At 41.2% G+C, this 14221-nt stretch overlaps 1 protein-coding gene across 1 annotated transcript in view; it reads right to left on the bottom strand.

Annotated features, from left to right (window-relative positions):
* The window catches only part of TMCC3 (transmembrane and coiled-coil domain family 3), a 91645-nt gene extending 79295 nt beyond the window's left edge, over nt 1-12350 (bottom strand). The window contains exons 1-2 of the mRNA XM_030445123.1: nt 12297-12350; nt 1863-1935 (exon numbers count right to left, since the gene is read on the bottom strand). The gene's annotated coding sequence lies outside the window, so the exon portion shown is untranslated. The remainder of the gene's footprint in view (nt 1-1862; nt 1936-12296) is intronic.
* Nucleotides 12351-14221: the final 1871 nt, after the last annotated feature.

Below are 14221 nucleotides of genomic sequence, written 5' to 3'. Positions count from 1 at the left end.
TTTCCCTGAAATGCAAGTAAAGCCTTAAAATGTCACTATGTAGAAATGCAGGTCTTAAAACTATCACTAAGTTTCTTCCTGAAGCACAGGGCAAAAAGCTAAAACAGGATATTGAAATTGGTCACAGGTTAGAGATTCATCAAACAACAAAACGCAAAAACAATATTAAAATGTGTTATCATTATTTTTATTTTGATGCCCTCTTTTAGCAAAGAACATAAGAGCTCTTTAAATATATATATAAATTAAGTTTCATAACATTCCTAAGATTAAAGAAATTACCCAGCCAGTATAGGTAAGCCAACAACAGATTCTATATAAAAACATACCAATGCTCATTTGTTGTTGATACCTCTGAATGCTATCAAAGTATAAGAAATAATTCATATTAATTGCAACATCTTATCACTGATAAACAGCATACCCTCACTCCTGGGACTTTTTTAAAATTAAACCTTCCAAGTATTTGCATTTCTATGAAAATTCCTCCTCAGATCTAGCTTTATTTTAGGCTGAAACCCATTTTGTTTTCTGACCCCATTTCTACCTTTCTTTGTGATGACTTGCTTAGTACGCCTGGGCAGGGAACATCCACATTGGAGGTGGCCTCCTTATTTCTATGCTCTGGTGCCTTCCTTTCTAAGGTATTTTTCATGATTCTAAAATCACAGATGGAAACAGTTTCTACTTTAGTTTTAGTTACCTCTTACTCAGCTTGAGCTTTTATGTAGTCCAGCCTGCTTTCTGGGATATTAAAGTCTTAAAAACTTCAGTATCAATAGCTTCATGGCTTTTTTCTTCACCAGACTCAGTGGGTTTTTACATTTAGCATCTCCTAGTCTTGATTTAAAGAAAGTTTCTCTAATGACAGCACTGAGACAGCACAATTTCATTTGTGAATAAGACCTAAGGGCATTCAAAGATTTCCAAACTATGGAGCTGCCACTTACCTATGAAAGCTCCACAGTCTATGATTAATTCTAACTAGGACTCAAGGACACTACAACCACCTGAGAGCCAACATTTTACAATTTAAAGAGGAAATGCAAGTTGAGAGAAGTCAGACATTAGCTGTAGGGTTCAGCCACAGCATACATCCTATTTTTTACCCAAACTTTTATCAAATCAGGCTTCCTGATATTAGTCCTCCATAAGGCATAAACCTGGCTATTTCTCAGTAAGACTTCAATAGTGTTTAGCTTCTTCAAAAACAGTTCAGTTTCCATTATGGTAAATGTTACCCTACATAACCCTTGTGCGTGCCATGTACCTGATCTTGTAGCAGATCAAGTGTAACTCCACTCAACTACCTGGCCCATGGGGAAGGCAGCTGCTCAGTAAGTACTTCAAGCTACCAGAAGACAACATTGACACACTCCCCCTCAGCCTGGAACTAGACCCCTGTCTCCATATAAAGATAACCTTAGTGTAAACATGGCTAACTGGAATCCACTTATGTCTGCACTGGTTGTTCCAAAAAACAGCATTACTTTATACCCGGTGGCCTGCTGATTCATGATGAGAGAAATAAGTTATGCAGCTAAAACCTGAGCAACGTCATACCTAAAAATAGCCAGCAGTTCAGACCATTGCAGTAACAGCACTCTAATACTGGTACTAATTACAGGCCAACAATTGCAGACCTTAGAGGTAAGGGCAGATTTCTGTAGCAAGAGCCAGAACAAGATGTACTCATAAAGAAAAAACACTGAGATATTATCATGAAGATGGCTGCATCAGGTCAACCTCACAGTGAGATGCAAGGAGAACCTCTTAAATCATTAGTAAAGCTGCAGCATCTCATTATTTTTAATAGCTTTTGATATGAACACCAGTGCCAAAGTACCTATGAATATACTTACTCAGTAATCTCCAGGGTTCAACACTGGGCTCGGGCTCCACAACGCTGAACCTTGATTTACAGGATCAGGCAGGCTAAAACAAATGCACAAATGGTGATTCACAATACACCTTCTGCCTCAGCTACAATTGTCACATCTTGGCATCCCTCTGCCAGAGCTGCACATTAACCACTACAGGAGGTTCAGCAAGCCCAGGTCACCTGCCCCCCCCCCCCATGATTTCAACAAAGCTGCATCACTATCCATTGATTCAAGTTGTAGACACAGAACGCACAGAGCACAGATTTAAAAGTGCCCATTAGCACTCTTATCATGGGAAATAGGAGTAATATGGACAGGTAGGGACCCTGCACAGGAGAAGTGGGAATGATGAAGGAGGCTTGAGTAGAGCAAGGGCAACCAAAGATGGGAGAATGGCAAACTCCTTGCCAGGAGACTAGGGAAAGAGTGTGCTCCTGAAGCACAAGGGAGCTCCCAGCCCTCTCAGGGAAGGATGAAAATCAAAGGCTGGGTATGAAGGAAGCAAGAAATCATGCCCTGAAACAAGGAAGCTTCTACAGTCCTTGGCTGCTCTCTTGCTTTGCTAATCAAGAGATTCCCAGTCCCAATACCTTTCTCTGCTGAAGTAACTCCACCATGCCAGAGGCAGCATGCACACAGCAGCTTCCTCACAGCCCCTCAGGAAGAAGTAGCACATTTTAGCACACACTTGTTTTCTGCCTGCCCACGTTTCTCACTTCTGCCTTCACATTCAGGAGCAGCAGGATAAAGCCAGTGTTAGAAAGCCACACGCTTAAGCCAGGCTCACCATGCTCTGTTGTGCTTCCCAACACTGCAGAACATGTCCTGGGCTTCTGCTTGCCCTGGTGGAGAACTCGGTCAGAGCACACCACAACAGCAGTACTTTTGACAAACACTAAAGGATACAGTAAAAAAGGACAATGATCAAATAAAAGGATTGTATCATTCAGCTGAAAGGGGAGAGTGGCATTCGTCATTGTTAGATGTATAACATTCCAGCTATGTTTTCTTATTTTACAGTGTCACCTCCCAGACCCTGTTCCCTGCCTTTCTGCAAGGGCACTACTGTGGGATCATTTCCAGAGTTCTCAAACTTTTCTAGGTATCTTAACATTAGAAAATCATGGGGTATAATTTTACAGAAGGGAAAATGAGACACAGAAATATCAGTGCCATAATATCCACCAATTTTGTTTTCATTTTGCATAGAACTTCACACTTCTATAGCACTTCATACTTTCAAAATGCTTCTCTAATTGATATGGTCTCCAGTGGCATTACTCAGTTCTCCAACCCAAATCTTCTAAGAAGACAAGAAGTTCTCTGAAGAGCAGGAGCAAAGTCTGGCTTCCAGAACTTCCATGCCTTATAGTTGGGAAGCCCCAGTTCTTGTAAGCTCTCACTTGAACTCTCCCAAGACTTTTCCCACTTAAGCTTTTCCCAGAACTATGACTTCCACACATCTGGCCTTTTGAGGCCAAATGTGGTGGTCTACAACTAACTGCCCAAAAAAAAAAAAAAAAAAGGAAATGTCTTTATCCTTCCCCTTCCAGCACTGGCACATAAGCACACTGCTCTGCATCCCACAGGCCCCTCTGGAGCAAGCCAACTTGTGCCTAGATGCCCTCAGAGAAACAGAAACACAGCAATACCTGGGGACTTTCTTAACATATAGGCCAGTAAAGGGTAATAGATGAAATAGGTATTTGTGTTCTTCATTTGTGTTTTGGAGCAGAGAGGAGTCCAAAGGCAAATCTGAGAGCTGAGTCCCTTTCCCAAGCCTGAGAGACAGGAGGCAAAACAGTCACAGTCACACACTGAGTCTTTGATTCCTTGCAAGAACCACAAACCTTTTTGTTCTGTATTACAAAAAGCCTTTGCTCTCTCTTTGGAAGAGACCAGCTCCCTGCAGCCCACCAGCCTACACTCAAAGACCAGCAAACAGACAACATTAAACTGTTTTCTTTAATCTTACCCTCAAAATGGATTACCTCCTTTTTCCCCACTCATTCTAGACAAAGAATTCAACCACAGTCAGATATTCAGCATTGTCATCACTATTCAGACACTTAAAGAGGATCTCCAAGTTACTGCCACAGGAATGAGAGCTTTCCAACATGTTATTGCAGCTCTCAGAACTTTATTATGACTCCCACAAGGATGCTAAAGGACCCAGTGTCTGGATCAGTACCATCGCATGAACATCTCACCTGCCAGTAGGAAAATTAACAGTGCTAAACTTTAAAGTGTTTAGCTCTCCTAGAGAAAATGTGAAGTGGGACCACTAAACACTGGGAACATCTGAAGGCTTAGAAATCATAAGATGGATGAAGAAAGCAGGGGGTTTTGTTATTCTCAGGTTTTAGACACTTGACGTCAGCAATTCTGCTCTTGCTCCAAAGTACCACTTCTACAGACTCTAACTATACTGGCACTCTCAAAAAATAAAAGGAAATAAAGTACAATTAGAGCTAGTCATAAATATTTAAAAGTAGCTAAATAATGAATAAAGTCTAATTTTACATTCCTTTCTGTGCCCACTAAAGTTTGAAATATGACTAGTTGTCCTTTCTGTATTATACAACAAGCCTTATTCTGCTACATGCATTTAAAACAGCACATCTGAATTCTGCTCATGGAAAATTTTTGTCCCACCACTGAGCACAACAGCATATATTGAAAACAAAACCAGAGGTTACCAGTGAAGGTCACGGTTCAGTTGAAGATATTTTTGGTTACAAAGTAGGGTATCTGCACCTTTAAATGGTGCCAGAGCCGTTTTCCTTTTGAGCAATGTCCTGTAAACTTTCATGCATCTGTGTGACTCTATTTGCATGAATTTAGTGTGGTAATTCTCATAAGCAGAAGTTACTTACGTGTTCAGTTTACTTCAGTTCATTTTGAAATCAAAATGTATTTGAAAAATACACTGAAAGGTCAGAACTACTTTCAGAGCCAGAGGACCATTTCCTGCTGAGGACTACATGGCACTGAGCTATTCTCTGCCTTCCACAGTCAGTAACAAAATTCATTAAAATTCAATTGCAGAGTCTTGCAAACTAGGAGCTTCATTTGGCTTTATGTCATTAGACAGCTTTACGTGTTCACATCACAGATGACAAAACACTGCCCAAACTGCTCCAAGTCTGCAAACTCTCCAAAAGAAAATAAGCTTGATCTGTTGAAGTCTGGCTCAACTGGATTTCAAGGGAGAGTTTTAAGGCATGTCGGAAAACATGTTTTGGTTCAAAGAAATTCTGCATTCTAACAATTGTCTGTCTTTTATCTCAGCGAGATTTACTTATAATTTTTTTTTTTCAGTGTGGGTTGAGAAGTCTCACTGATGGCACCCAAACCAGGAAAGCCACACTCCAGACATGAACTCTGCCTCGTACCAACAGAAGGTAAAAAACACACAAGAAGCTTCTATTGTCTTTTGGCTCCCCCATCCTCAGGGTTCACAGAGTCTCAACATAAATTACAGCAGTAGCTGCCTTCTGGCTGCCACCACTCCTGGCAGGCTGCTCTAGACACTGGAGCAGCTCTTTGGGCTCAGCTGACATGTAGGGATGACTCAAGAGAAAGCAATTCAATTGTTTCTGGGTTTGTGCTCAGACCCTAACACAGTCCATCTTCTGCTGTCTTCCTCTGCCTTCCTTCTAGGCTGAAATCAGGGCTACAGCTGCAACGGTGATGTTGCTGAAATGACAGGAGGAAAATGAATGGCATCATTTTTTTGTTGTATGCCAGGACCAGCACTGGAAAAGAGTGTGATCTTCCCTCAGCTGGGGACAGGGCTCAGGCCATACCCTGCTCACACATCATCACATCCAGGACAGCCTGCAGAAATCACCTCCCAGGCACACGAGTGGACTCACAGCTGACAGAATAAGAAATAGAACGCAAACACCATATGGCACATCTCACTCATATTCCATTCCATTTTGTATCTTATATTAAAAAAATAAATATATCCCATGCTAACTAGTTCATTGGAGAGTAGTCAGGTTTTAATCATAGCAGAGACAAACCCATCAAATCAGCATTCACGCACTTCAATTAATAAATCTAAAGAAATACAAATCTGTGACCAGGATGAAGAGTGAATTGAAAAATACCAGAAAGAAAAGTGGCATTTCTCTGGCAAAGGAAGATTTAGTCACAAGAAAACAATTTCCAAGCTGTTCAAAATCATCTGTGCAGCAAGAAATTAATGCACCATAAAAGCCCAGCAGAATCACTGCCCCTCTTCATTCATGATAGAAACTCCTGAGAAGTGCATCACTGCAGAGTTTAAGTCTTTCACCTCCATAAGAGCACATCAGTGTGAACTAAGTGCCATTTTGCAGCGGTGAAGCAAACTTTTTTATCAGTAGAGCACAGAAATGTTCCAAATTCCCTAAGAGAACATCTGTGAGAGGAACCAGAGCAAACTGGTAGGACATTAGTGGAAATTGGAACTCTAAGAGAAGCAACTTGTCCCAGGCATCACCAGAAGCATGTGGCAGAACCAGGAAGGGAATTTCCCTTTTTAGACTAGTATCACATCCCTGTTTAACTTTTGACAGCAGCTTGCCTCTTGGTGTTGCGGAGCATCCCTCAGGTGGCCAAGGCAAAGAAAGCCAATACATCCCATGTATGCCCTGGCAGGCTGCTGGGAGGGCAGCTGTGTGGTTGGCAAGTCAAAGCCAAGCTCTGATGAACATAGTGCCACTCCCTCTTTGCCTCCTGCCCTTCATGTCATCTAGAGACATAGGCTATGACCAGCAAAGGAAAGACCTCATCATCTATTTCACTTGCCTGGAGCAGTGGGGAGAATCCTGAAAACAGCCATTAAGCACAGAAGTCCAACTTGTTTGCCTAATTCCTTATTTATTATGATAATTAATGGCTTCGAGTCTCTCATCTCAGTACAAAGACATAGAAAAGCCTGGTATAGTCTCCCTAATGGCAATGCAGAGCTGAACAATATGTTTGCCAGTCAGCAAATCCTCCACTAAAGGTTCTGACTCTTGAAGTAATGAAACAATTATTCATTAGTTAGAACACAGTGGCACTTTTCAGTCAAGGGAAAGACCCCACTGTGGCTGGCACAATACAAGCACAGAATGGAATACATAATCCAAGTGCATAATTGCAGAGCTGTGGCCTTGTGCCTGATGCTACTGATCGCCTTTAAAACATGCAAGCAAAAATGGTATTTATATTAAAATTAGCAAGCTACTCCTCTTATAAGGAGGAATGTAGATCATTTGGTTTGGGAGTGCCATCCCTCCATTCCTCATCAGTGTAGTAAGGAGCTCATCATTCCCTGAAGACAGGAATTCAAGAGGAGAGCATCACAGCTGATGCACAGGCTTTTTAAGGCTAGCCTGAGAGAGGAAAGAAAATAATACTTATAAACAAATTCCACAGACAGCCAGCAGCCCCATGTCCTCAAAGGTCAGCTCAGGTTTTCCAAGCGAGATGTTGTACAATCTGTCAGCACAAGATATAATCAAGAATGTTTCAACTCAAGAGAGAAGGAGCATGGACACAGCCTTGGGAAAGCGAGCTCTACCAAAATGTGGGAGGGATGTTTTCCTTAGGCAGCTGAGAGAGGCTTCATTGCTGAAGTGATTTACAAATAGATGTGAAAAGAATTACATAAATACCATGGGAAAACTTGCAGTGCATTCATAGTTATGAAGCATATGATTCAACAGGTTTTCCCTCTCTCTTAACACGTGTCCCCTGAAGATAAATGCTTACCTTCTAAAATATCACTGTGACCCAAAGCCTGCTGAAGTCTCAAGAAAAATAAAATTCAACTGCACTTCAAATGAGGCCATAAATTTGAGGGGAGGCCCATGTTTATTTGAAGTTGTTTAAACAACAAAAAAACAACTTCAGATTTTGCTGGTAGACTTTATAGATCTGTTGCAGCCTTTTATACATTTTGCCATAAATCCCAGCATATTGCTACAAGCCAGGTGCTGAAAAGCTTTTGCTCTTTTTTGCCTTGAGGGTTTTGGGACATATTTATATACAAGCTAGGCAATACCAACTAATGTGTTAGCTGCAAAGAGGTTAATGTCCTTATTTTTTTTCACCATAGTAAGCTAAATCATTCAGTAACTTTGCTTCAATTTATCTAAAATATCAGCTTGTAAAGGTAAAAAGAACATCTAATGGAATCTGATCCATAAACTATATAGAAAAGAAAGTTACTGAAACACTTTAACCAGAGTCACATCAATACTGCAAACATGCTACACTATCACAATTTTGAAAAAGTGTTATTTTCTTCTCAGAAAAGTTGTCATTTTCCATTCAGTAAATGTGCACAACTTTAAACTCAGCTGTGCACCACAGTAAGGGCATGAGTTTGTTTTCTGAGGTAATGAAATCCAACTCAGGCCACTACACAGAGACCTACAAAAGCAGTAGTCATAAAACTGAGAAGAAAAAACAAACAAACAAACAAACAGGAAATAGGTAACTTTATATAATTTGGTATTTTAAACTAAGAGAATTAATCAATTTTTTTTGTCCAAGATTTTGGGTACCTTTATGGGCTACTGTGGGAAAAAACAAAACAAAAAATTAAAACAACAACAAAAAAACCCTCAAAACCCCAAACCAAGAATACTCTAAGAATTGGAGATTTACAATAAAGCATAGCAGATGCTATAAAAGTATACAGACCAGTAAATTTTAAATGCATAAAGTCATCACTACTTTCTGGAAATTGCTTAGCTAGAAGACACAAAAGGGCTGAAGGACCATGATGATGGATGGTCTGGAAGGATCAGAAGTGACTATGTTTTTTGTTTCCATTCTTCCCACTAATGAAAACTGCAATGATAAAGTTTTGCCAGTAACACAGAATGCAAAGTCTCTCCTATTGACAACATCAGTTAAATCCCAGCCATCCAAAAGCTGGATGCCATTCTTTCTTCTGCATTTCTCCTCTGACAAAATTCTCTTTTTCTGTCTCCAGTTTTGTAAGCATCATAATTAGTTGTCCAAGTCATCTGGAATACATGCAACATTGCCTGAAGCCTGTAACCAGAAAGCAAGAGGAAAGGAGTGGGGTTTACAGCTCAGGACAGAGGTGATTTTACAAGACCTGAGTACGCTATGTTTTTAATCTTCCAGAAGAGGGCTACACCTGCAAGTGGATGTCAGAGGTGGAAATTTCTTTATTGTAGTCAGCTCCCATATTTACATTTTTCCTGTCTTAACAAAAGAAAGAGCAAACTTCAATTGCAGTGCTAGATCATCTTATTCAATTCTCCACCTCAGAGAGACAGACACCACCAGCTAGGACACAGCTTCATGGAGGCTTTTGCCTACACACACCCCAGGCAGAAAACATCAATGTAAGATCAACAAGACAGTAAGAAAAACTGCTGTAGTGAAAGCCCTACTTAAGCCCTTATGTTTATCTGCTAGTGGATTCTTTTCTTTTTCTTGTGTATTTTCCTACAAGGCTAAAAACATTTCAGCAATGAAAGCCATTGATAATGGAGATAATTGTGCTGCAGGATTTGGTGTCAAGTTAACTGTTTAAAGATGTAACAGGAAAACAAGGGTCTAGTTAACACTGCATCTCCTGCTGAACTCAAAATTGCACCAAATTAACACAACAGGGCAAAATACTGGTTTGCATTGAACACAGTGATGCTGGGGTCTATCAGCTCTTCTGACAAACAACTGCTCCATTTTTTGCTGCTTTCCAGTTCACACAAGCACAGATATTTCAGACCAGCAAAGACCACAGCATGCAGTTCTGATGTCTTGCACACAGGACACAGAAATAACCCAGGAAACCCTGCAAGTGAAGAGATGACTTCTTCTGAGCTACATGAGCAAACACTGACCTCTGAAGTCTGTAGATGAAATAAATTCCAGGACTGGTGATGATTTGCACTAAGGCTGGCCTATATCCATTCAAGGCTTTTTTACCCCACTAGGATAAACTGGAGATGCAGGAATCAAGTCTTTTCCCTCTTGGAAAGGCACCTCAGGCACTGTGTCTCAGCCTTCTCCTCTTTTTAATCTAATTCACTCATCAACAGAGATTCTCTGAGATGCATAAGAGGGGAAGGTGAAACTCCCAGTGTGTTGCTACTTGTGACTGAAACCATCATGTGGATCTCAACCTTGAGCAGTATAAGGCCACAGAATAACCCTGGACACTTGAAGCCCCAGGAGTGGTATCACTGGATTGGTCACTTACACTATTCCTATTTGTATTTAGGTTTGCTTCTAAAAACAAACCTTGCCCTACCCACAAGATGTATTAACTATGGATGACCACACAGTCACAGGACAATCATGTGAAATAACTTGTTCCACTTTGAGTGAGTGTCTTCTGTCTCTCACAAGAACGATTCCACCCTTGTGAAATCCCAAGTTATTGCATTGTCAACTGCTATTCAGAATGTAAAGAGTCATTACATCCAGAAATACATTCTTATTCTGAAGAAATTTCATGTTGTTTTCTCTTATAGTCAACACAATAAGAATAAACACACAGTATAAAATATCTTGGCTATTAGATCATGGAGGAAAACTATTACATTTAAAGGAAGGAAGGAAGGTGGCAAGTCTCAGTGATTTTAATTCTTAAAATTAGTACTAGATAAAACAGGCTAGGACCTTTGATACATTTGTTGCTCATTTATACCACTGTATTCAGTAATTGTGCATTCAACCAGAGGAACTGGTCTCCTGGGCAGCTTATCAAAAACATATGATAACAGCAGTTGACTCAGCTTATGAGTCTAACTTTACAATGAATACTCAAAACTAGCCCTTGCAAAACAAGAGATGAGTGAGGAACATGACAAACATAGTTTGACCATTGTAAATGCAAGTCTTTCTCTGGTCTTCCAAATTGAAGGAAGATTGTCAGGAACAAAGCATTCAAACAAGGACTGCAGAAATCCTGATTGACATCTTTTCTAATCTTTCATGAGCCTCAAAAGTAAAACAACTTCAGTAAATACTGGTATTATCATATAAAGCTCACCTCATCTAATTAATCACTGCTAATTATTACTGCCAAACTCTTGGCAGTCAGGATACAAACAATCCATCCTACCTCTGCAGGCTGACTACTTGTTTAGCACACAGATAATACAGTTTAATGGGCTGGAGGCAAAAAATAAGCTCTCCATAAGAGGACAGAAGACAGTCAAACTAGGAAGTGTTTGAGCAGACTACAACCACAGCACACCACCTAGTCCAGGCTGGAACAGCTTATGAAAGCCACATGTAGATCCAGGCAAGCCAATGGTGTTCTAAAAGCAGTCCAGAAGGATAATGTTCTCCCAGCAAGGTGTGAAGGGTTAAGTAGGTACTGTTAACTCGGAGAGGCAGACGGTTTCTGACTGGACGTAGCATCTGAAGCAGAGGGGGCAGCCCCTTGAGAGAAACAGAAGGACATGAACTGCACTAGTCAGGCAAGAGGGATGCTTCTTTTTCTGGAATTGCAAATTAGCAGTGATCTCTCTGCTAAAGATAGCTTGAGAGCCTCCCTCAAAACCAGTGGAACCCTCCTCTTGCCTGAATGCAAAGCCTCTTGAGTTGTGGGAGCTTGTCCTGCTCAGCACCTAGCCCCGGCAGCAGGTCTGCCAGCCATTAGCCAACTTGCCCTTGCTGTCCAGGATGTACAGAACACATGGGAGACCATGCAATGCCTACAGTTTTTCTGGAGATTAGTCTCTCAGAACAAAGATGTGTGAGCAAGCTTCTCAGGTTTAGTTCCAATATCTCAGTATTAATGAAAAGGCTGGAGACCCTGTAGGAATACACAAGAAGCAGAAATTGCAAGGAGGACCTGTTTTCTAGTTAGGCCTATTTTTCTTTATAAACTTCACTCAAGTCTATAAAAAGAGGTAAACTGATTTGAACTTTCATCACAAGATTTCTATGGCCAATGAGGGACAGATAAAGTCTTTGCTCCTCCTCTCTACACAGTCACACACCATCAAGTTTAAAGTTCAACAGCTATGAATGCTTACAGATTGTTGATGCCCTAAGCTTTCTCCCATGGAGAGACTGGCCATGCCTCATTCACAGGCTACTATAAATAAGGGAAAATGAATAAACCACATAATTTTACTAATGCACTTCTTGATCAAACAAAAGAGTAAAGCCATCTCACTTGCTTCTGCATTGCAGAGGAAGCTTATCTCTCAAGGACCATAACCACTCGATTGCCTTTTTTTTTTTTTTATGCTATTTTTTCCCAACATATGCTAGATCTTTTATTCATGGCCAGTTCATTCCTGCTCTCTGGCTGCAGCTAATGCAAGAGGCACACTGTGCATAGCCCTACTACACCCAATTGCAACCATTTCAGAACTTGCAACACAGAACTTGCTCCCCTCTGTATTGAGTACAAGACATGCAGGCTCCTACCTCCAGTCAGGCCTGGGTTACACTGTGCACAGACATCCCCCTGTCACACCAGGCACCCACGTGCTGTCCTCAGCTCACTGCTGTGATATATGGGTTTCCTTGATCCACCAAACCCAACACCAAGGCACAGGGAGCAGGAGAGGGTTCACAGCCCTATGTTCTTGGCTGAGGATTTTTCAGATGGTGACACTGTTCCTTCTCCTGAGTCCCCCTACACAACCCACAGATGTGGCTTGCTGCTGTGGCCATGCCCTGTTCACATGACCAACAAATGGGCCATTGCATCACTTAACACGTTGCCTCTCTTGGGAAAAAAAAATAATGCTGTGAGTAACATGAGGTTTCTGATGTCTGCCAGTACTTCCCATGTTTAGCTGTCTTTTATCCACTGTGGCCTTGCAAAGACACTTGCTACTAGGTGTAAGTGTGTCCCCTCTACCCCCTCCTTTCTTGCACCATGGTTCAGTTAATTTCAGGGGAGTCTGGTGGGGATCCAACCACCAGAGAAGACAAAGGATGGGGTGCCTGCTCCCTTCCAGCACCACCTCACAAAAGCAGGTGTGCTGGCAGCTGGGAGGAAAGCTGTCCATGCTGTCCACCAGAGAGCAAGGAGAAGCTTCTTTTGTGGTCTCACTAAAAGGATTAAAAAGCCTGTCCCTCCTGAGGTTACTGGGAAGTTCTGCTCTTGATTTGCAGTGCTTGGATATTATGCTGTTTAGGGACAGCCAGCTATTTATTATAGACCATTCCTTTTTCAACACAAAATGGAAACAGAAGCCCACAGATGAAAAGGCTGGTTTTTTGGGCTTTTTTGTTTCTTTTGCTTTAGTTTTGTTTTTTTTAATCGTCTCCAAAATTCAAAAGTAATTAGGTAACAGCTATAATGGCCCCACCTACTCTTGATCCTTTCTGCCGCCAGAAAATGTTTTGTGTCATAAATCACAAGAGTACTATCTTACCCCAAAGATAAAAATGGAGCAGAGACAGAGGCAGGATAGAGTTCTGCATATCATATGCAGTCACATTTGATAACATCTGCATTGAGCCCGATTTTAAGCTTCCTCAGGTGGGATAATGAACCCAAATGAAGAGGGAAAGGTTCATGGGGTGATTACAGCATCAGATGGCTTTTCAGCCTTTTTGCTTTAAACTTGGTTTTTATCACATTTTGAATTGTGTTCGATTAGGTTCTGGAAAGGGTTCTGCTTAACAGAACACCAGAGGCATCGCTTACATTTCCCCAAAGCCAAGATAATTGGTGAAGGGTTGCTGGAGGGTGCATCTGAATGGCTGGATAAAATATCATCTTTCCTCAAGTCAGAGGGGGAAGATCAAATTGTTTCTTCCAGTTCTGGAGAGACAGCTCCTGAAAAACTGGTCCCACATGCTGTACAGGTGCTAACATACTGATTTAGAGTTTAAAATTAAGGGTTTAAAAGCACTGAACACAGTGGCAGAGCTGAGAAGGCAGCTCAGTCTTGCTGAGAGCTATCAGATTGTTCCAGCTGAACCCCAGAGCCCATCCCCAGGCACACTCATGATCACCACACTAAGTCCATAACCTGGCTCAAGGTGACAGATGCCTTTGCTAACCAAAAGGGTCAGATGAGCTTCTCCTGGGCAAACAGTTGAATTTATCTCAAAGGTTGATCTGTAACAAGAATAAAATCTTTTTAACATCTGCTAGGGACAACTCTGGATAATGGTCATGAACAGAATTTTTACTCTTCAGGCTTCAAGGACAATTTTAGTTCCAACACCTGAATTTTGAACATGGCTGAAAAATAAACCCAGAATACTAGCACTGGCTTAAATGGGATAAAGCAGTCTGTTTCAGCTTTGAGACAGACTCATACCAGGCAATCAATAAATCAAATGAGATTTTTTTTTTTTTTTCCTTCAGGTAGCCTCATCATCTGAAACTG

Source organism: Calypte anna, chromosome 1 (assembly GCF_003957555.1).
Source record: "Calypte anna isolate BGI_N300 chromosome 1, bCalAnn1_v1.p, whole genome shotgun sequence".
Classification (NCBI taxonomy): domain Eukaryota; kingdom Metazoa; phylum Chordata; class Aves; order Apodiformes; family Trochilidae; genus Calypte; species Calypte anna.
The sequence above is the reverse complement of the archived record's forward strand: the minus strand, read 5'-3'. Positions and strand labels throughout refer to the sequence as shown.